The sequence below is a fragment of the Miniopterus schreibersii genome, assembly GCF_964146895.1.
Source record: "Miniopterus schreibersii genome assembly, chromosome: 11".
NCBI classification, from domain to species: domain Eukaryota; kingdom Metazoa; phylum Chordata; class Mammalia; order Chiroptera; family Miniopteridae; genus Miniopterus; species Miniopterus schreibersii.
Window position 1 is genome coordinate 38,869,462 of NC_138111.1, and position 6,000 is coordinate 38,875,461.

Genomic DNA, 6,000 nt, shown 5'->3' on the forward strand with positions numbered 1-6,000 from the left:
TTGTTGTTTAAGACCCTGTGAGAGAGTGATTATTTGCTATTGCAGCATATGACTAATATGACTAATATTCTTCTAAGAGAAAGGGGAGGGTGATTTGGCAGAGATGAAGGGGGAAGTTCATGTGGAGATGGAGGCAGAGACTAGTTCTGCAATTACAAGCCCAGGGATGCCAAGGGGTGCCAGCAGCCATCAAAAAATAGGGGAAGAGGTAAAGGAATGAGCCTCCGAAAGGGACTAATGCTACTCACGGCTTGATTTTGGACTTCTGACTTCAAGAACTGTAAGAGAAAAAACTTCTAGGGTTTTTTTTGGTTTTTGTTCTTGGCTCTGTTTTTTTAAGCCACTAAGTCAGTGAAAACTTTTTATAGTATCCCTAGGGAATTAATACAAGACTTGAGCTCCACTTCTCAAGAGGGAACAGCATTAGAGAAACATTTTCAGTTATAATGTCACCCTCTATTCTATACAGGAGTAAGACTGATTTGTGAGATTTGAGAAGTTCACTCAGCAGTTAATGCTCTTGTGGGGAGTGGATATGTTCTACTCATCACTTCTAATAAGTAAGCAAACCCGATTGACGACCCTGAGCCTGTTTCCTAGATGCTCTCCAGGCTCGGGGAGTGCAAGGCAACACACAATTCTCCATGTGGACAGCTGGGCACATACATGCCTTGCAGGCTGTTCCTTTAGATGGACTCCAATATAGGACGTGTGTGTATGTGTGTGAGGGCCTGGAGGTCATGAAGAAGATGAGTTTCTGCATGAGAGTCATAAGCACATTACCACGTGTTACTGCAAACTCTTTTTTTTTTTTTTTTTTAAATATATCTTTATTGATTTCAGAGGGAGGAAAGGAGAGAGAGAGAGAGAGACAGAAACATCAATGATGAGAGAGCCATTGATCAAGCCCACAACCCGGGCATGTGCCCTGACTGGGAATCGAACCCTGATTGCCTGGATCCTAGGTCGACGCTCAACCACTGAGCCACGCCCAGCCGGGCACTGCAAACTCTTTATCAAGGTTTACTTGGTCTTCAGCCATGATGAAGAAGAGATATTTCATCAACTTTAAGATTCTACTAACTGCAAAGCTCACCATTATTTTATGTGCTATTAAGTATTTTATGTACTACTAAGAAAGAAAATGAGGAAACAACTCCAGCTTCTTCTAGTGTTCCTAGGATTCTGTTTGCAGGCTTTGGATTAAGTGGGGATCCCAGAAGGTGACATCCTGTCACCAGAAACGAAGAGGAGTAGAAGTAACTTTCTTTCTCCCCTTGGTGGTGAGTGCTTGGCTGACACTCTTTTCTTTCTAGAGCACCTTATAAATAGATACGCTTGTCTAGGGTAAAAGTTCTCCACTGTGGCTACTGGAATTAAAGATTATTTTCAGTAAGGGTAACCTGCTCATTTAGTCTTAAAACAAAATTTTATTCACCTGGAGTCTCACATGGGACCCAGTTCAGTTTGTCAGACTCAGTTCGGTTTCTCAGTTGGCTTGGTCCAACCCCAGACACAGGTCTACTCTAGCCAGTTTGAGACCCAACCCAGAAAAATATGCTCAAGTTAAGTCTGAAAGCTCATAATGCAAAAACTGGAGAGCTAGGATGGGAGAGGGACCTACCCACCAGCTCTGGAGGCAGCAGGAGAGCAGCCAGCCGAAGGGGCTCAATAGGTGCGGACCGTGGCCTCCTTGCTTGTTGCTCCCGGGCACCCTCAGGGGAGAGTGGAACGGGGTTTCCAGCAATTTCTTCTTCTGACATCAGAACTATTCAAAGATAACTGAAGCATATTAAAAATTTTAAGAATTTATTTGACCAAAAATCGATTCAAACCAGGCAGGGCCAAACTGGAAGAACTTAGGAATGCTCCACCTTCAGGTGCTAGGGGAGAGGCTTTTACAGATGGAGAAGAGGCAGGACCAAAGTCAGGAAATTATGGATGGGCTGTAGCTTAAAGCCTCGGGGGCTGGTTAGGACTGGTTGTTCTTAGGGTTTTGATTTTGTAACCTCGAGGCATATACCATATAAGTTTAAATTTTGGTTTGCTTATGTAGGCAGCCTCAGCATGAGAGCCACATTAGTTTCAAGGCCTCCTTGCTTAGTTTAACAGAAGACATGGTTCTAAATGCTGGTCAGGTGTTCCTCGCTGTCTACTATATGCTCCCGAGAACAAACCCTCTCCCATCTCTATATTCTGTCTTCTATCAGTCACGCCTATCTCTCTTCATTTCATTTTGCTTCGCTTTGTTTTTGTCCCTTATTGGGCTGAAAGGTTTGTTTGTTCTGCAGAAGTAACAAATGCCCAATTTCCCACTCTTTAAAGCTCTTGGGGTGAGTTAAATCTGCAGTTGTTTATGCCTGGTGACAATCCCCATTGGCAGATGTATTAGCAGTACTTTTGTTCGGGAACTGGCTATACTGAATGATGCCAGCTGGAGGGGAATCCCAGGAATTTGCTTTCATGTAGGTCAGACATTTAAACCCATTGAAGAATGGCCACCACTTGTTCAAACCCTTATAAGCCCTTAAGAGGCCCCAAATTTGCTTGCGCAGTCTGAGAGCGTAGCTTTCATCTGGTGCAGCCGAGTGTTGGGGGAGTGGAAGACAATTGTTCAAAAGGAAGCTCTTTGTTCATCCTGACTCTTGAATCTGTTTCATAGGAAAATTTCCATAGGAATTCTAGAAAGAGAAAAAAGTGACTTAGGCAGAGAGCAACATTTGCTCTATTAAACATTCCACTGGCTGAGTCTGTGGCCAGCAGGGCAGCCAGGCCCAAGGAATTCCAAGGAACACAGCACTTTTTAAAATTGGAGCCCTATGTCTGGCCGCAACGCTAATTGTTTCACATCAGCAACTCGGGAGTGGATAGTGCTATGGGATTTCAATGGTTTCTTTGGTCAGAAAGAGACTAACTCCTATTGCTTATTCAAAAAGGCTACACTTAGAAAGGATGGGAGAACAGAGCTCGAAAAAGCAATCATGGGCGTCAATCTCCCCTTTCATTGTAAATCACATCCCCCCCCTCTGCTTCTGTCATAGTCAGATGCTCAATGCTTTAATCTTCTTGGGGTTCTCTTTTCCTAGGGAAGGACACAGTGTAACCCGGGGCCGCAGATATCTGACCGCTGCAGTATAAACAGCTGGCATGGGAAACAGGCGTGGACGCGGAGGCTGGCGGTGATATGAACAAAGCCCAAATGTGCCTTAACTTGGTTTACAGGCATCAACAGAACCTGGAAAAAAACCAAGCTGTGAATCTTTTGTTTGGAAAGTTTCACAGACATGCCAGAGATAAATAAAGCTTTTCCATCGGGATTTCAAAACAAAACATTGAACAAAACAGAACGTGCTCCTAACTTTTCTTGCTACTGGCCAGATTTTGAGTTCATGAAGAACACTAGTGACTTGGATGTAGAAAAAGATGCAGTCAGCCTCTTTCAACAACTCAAGAGTCTATTCCACCCTGGGCCATGTAACTGCCACTCTCTGAGAGCCTTGGGCACCTACCTGGGCAGCTTTGTCCGGGGGCTGGAAACAGAGGCTCCCGTGAAGTTGCCATTCATGCATCCTGTGACATGGGTCACAGAGTAAGCAGTGACATGCATGGCCGGCTTTGCCTTTTGTTTTATTTCTACTCACAGGAAAGGTTATATAATAACCACTGCAGGGTTGGATTTATTTCCATCGCCTAGGCAAAAGCTAATTAGTTAATTTTTCCTGTTTTTTTTTTTTTTTTTTTTTTATCATCATTCAAATTTTTTAGGACTCACCATAATTTGGGGACAATGTCAAGTTGACACAGGAAGTATAAGTGACTAAGAAATGCATACTGAAAGTGGGCTCAGGCACTTTCCACACAAATTAAGACGGTGGGACGAAATCCACAGACTGAGAGAGTTCTTGTAACATATAAAACTAAAAAAGAATTTGCAACCAAAATATATAAAAAATTCCTACAAACCGTTAAAAAGAAGACAAAACCTTGAGAAAGTTTGCAAAGGATACAATCAGGCAATTCACAAAAGGAGGAACCAGCATGGCCAGCATACGAAAAATATTTCGTCTCACCCTTAACCAGGGAAATGCAAGCTCAGACATGGATTCATACCCGCAGAGGGGTGAAAACTTAAAAGTCTGGTAATTCTAACTGTGAGTGGGAATGTGGAGAAGCAAAACAGATGTCTCACACACAGGTGGCGAGAGGACGTGATGATATAAGTCCTTCTAGAACAATTTGAGGTATCTAGTAAAGGTATGATCCTTATATCATGTAAAAATAAAGATGCACGTTCTCTGTGACCCAACAGTTCTGCTTATGAGGAGCCTAGAGAGACTCCTGCAGGTGTACACAGAGGTGTGTGCACGGATGTTCTTGCGGCATTGCTTGTGATAATGAAAAACTAGAAATAACCTAATTCTGTCACTAAAGGGTGGGTGGAAATGTAGGATCTTCATAAAATGGAATACGGCAAAGAAGGAAAATAAAGTGGTGCTATGTGAATTTAGATGCTACCTATATATTCTTTAATGGTCTATATTGTGCGACATTATTAAAACCAAATACTTGAATCAACCTCTGTGAAAATTATAGTTGGAACTCTAAACCACATGTTTCAGTAATAAATAAGACACTTCAATGAAATCATCCGCCTAAATTCTTTTGACAATCCAAAACACTGGGGTAGCCACTATTCTTTGTTTAAATTAGAAAGATAACACAGAAGGTTGGGGAATATTTACATTCCAGTAACCACAATTTTTAAATTAATCTATGCTTCATTTGTATTTTGTTATCATAAAATTGTCTCTGTGTAAGTCTGTTTACTTAAAAGAACAAAGAACTTTCCTATAATATGCAGAAGTTTGTTTAATAGTTATTATCCAAAGACTGTTGACTTGTAAACTTGAGACAATGTCTGTTTGTTTTAAGAAACTACATTTGTCAAAATATTTGTAATAAAGAATTATTTTTTACGCAAGAAATAAACTGTTAGTCACCCTGTTCTTTTGTAATTAATACAAACAGCATATAAATACTGCTCGTTTAAATTAGCAAGTGGAATTAAAACCTTCCTTTCTGCAAAATGATTTTTTTTCAAGTAAAATAAATGAGTGTTTCTAACATTAACTTAAAACTGTAAAACTAAATCTAATTTTCAAGTTACATGTATTAACATGGGAAATCTCAAAAATAAAAAGTAGAGTGAAAAAGCAACCTGTGGAAATGTACAGTCACATGACACTTATTTAAACAATTAAAATATTCAAAACAATAGATATGTATTCCATATAATATTCTTTTGCCAGGTATTATAGCATCAAGTGAACGTCAATATTACTTATAGACAATATACTTCGGTGATAAATTGTAAAAACATGGAGAGTAGTCAAAGAGTCTGGTGATATCTGGGCAGAAAGGAAGGAGAGGGCACAAAGAAACTTCAGAGATATCTGTCCTGTTTATTTTTTTCTAGGTTTGTTGAGATATACTTGACATACAACATTGTGTAAGTTTAAGGTATACATGTGTAAATTTGATACACTTACATATTGCAAAAGATGACCACCATAAATTTAGCTGACACCTCCAAACTGTCACATAATTACCTTTAAAAAATCTTTTTGGTGTAGTGAGAACATTAAAGATCTACTCTCCTAGCAACTTTCAAGTATATGATACAGTATTATTAGCTACAGTCACCGTTAAATCCCCAGAATTTGTTAATCTTATAACTGAGAGTTTTTATCCTTTGATCAATGTCTGCCCATTTCCCTCAACCTGACCCTTGGTAACCATCACTGCCATGTTTATTTCTTAAATGATGAAAATATGGCAAACATAACTTATGTTGAATATAGGTGGTAAGAGCTTGGATTTTTAAATTCTTGGGTTTTAAAAGGATAAGCCATCATTTATTTTTATTTAGAGTATGGAACATAGACCAAAATATGTGAAAAATGTTTTCTTTTCCTTAAATATATAATTCTGATAAATAGC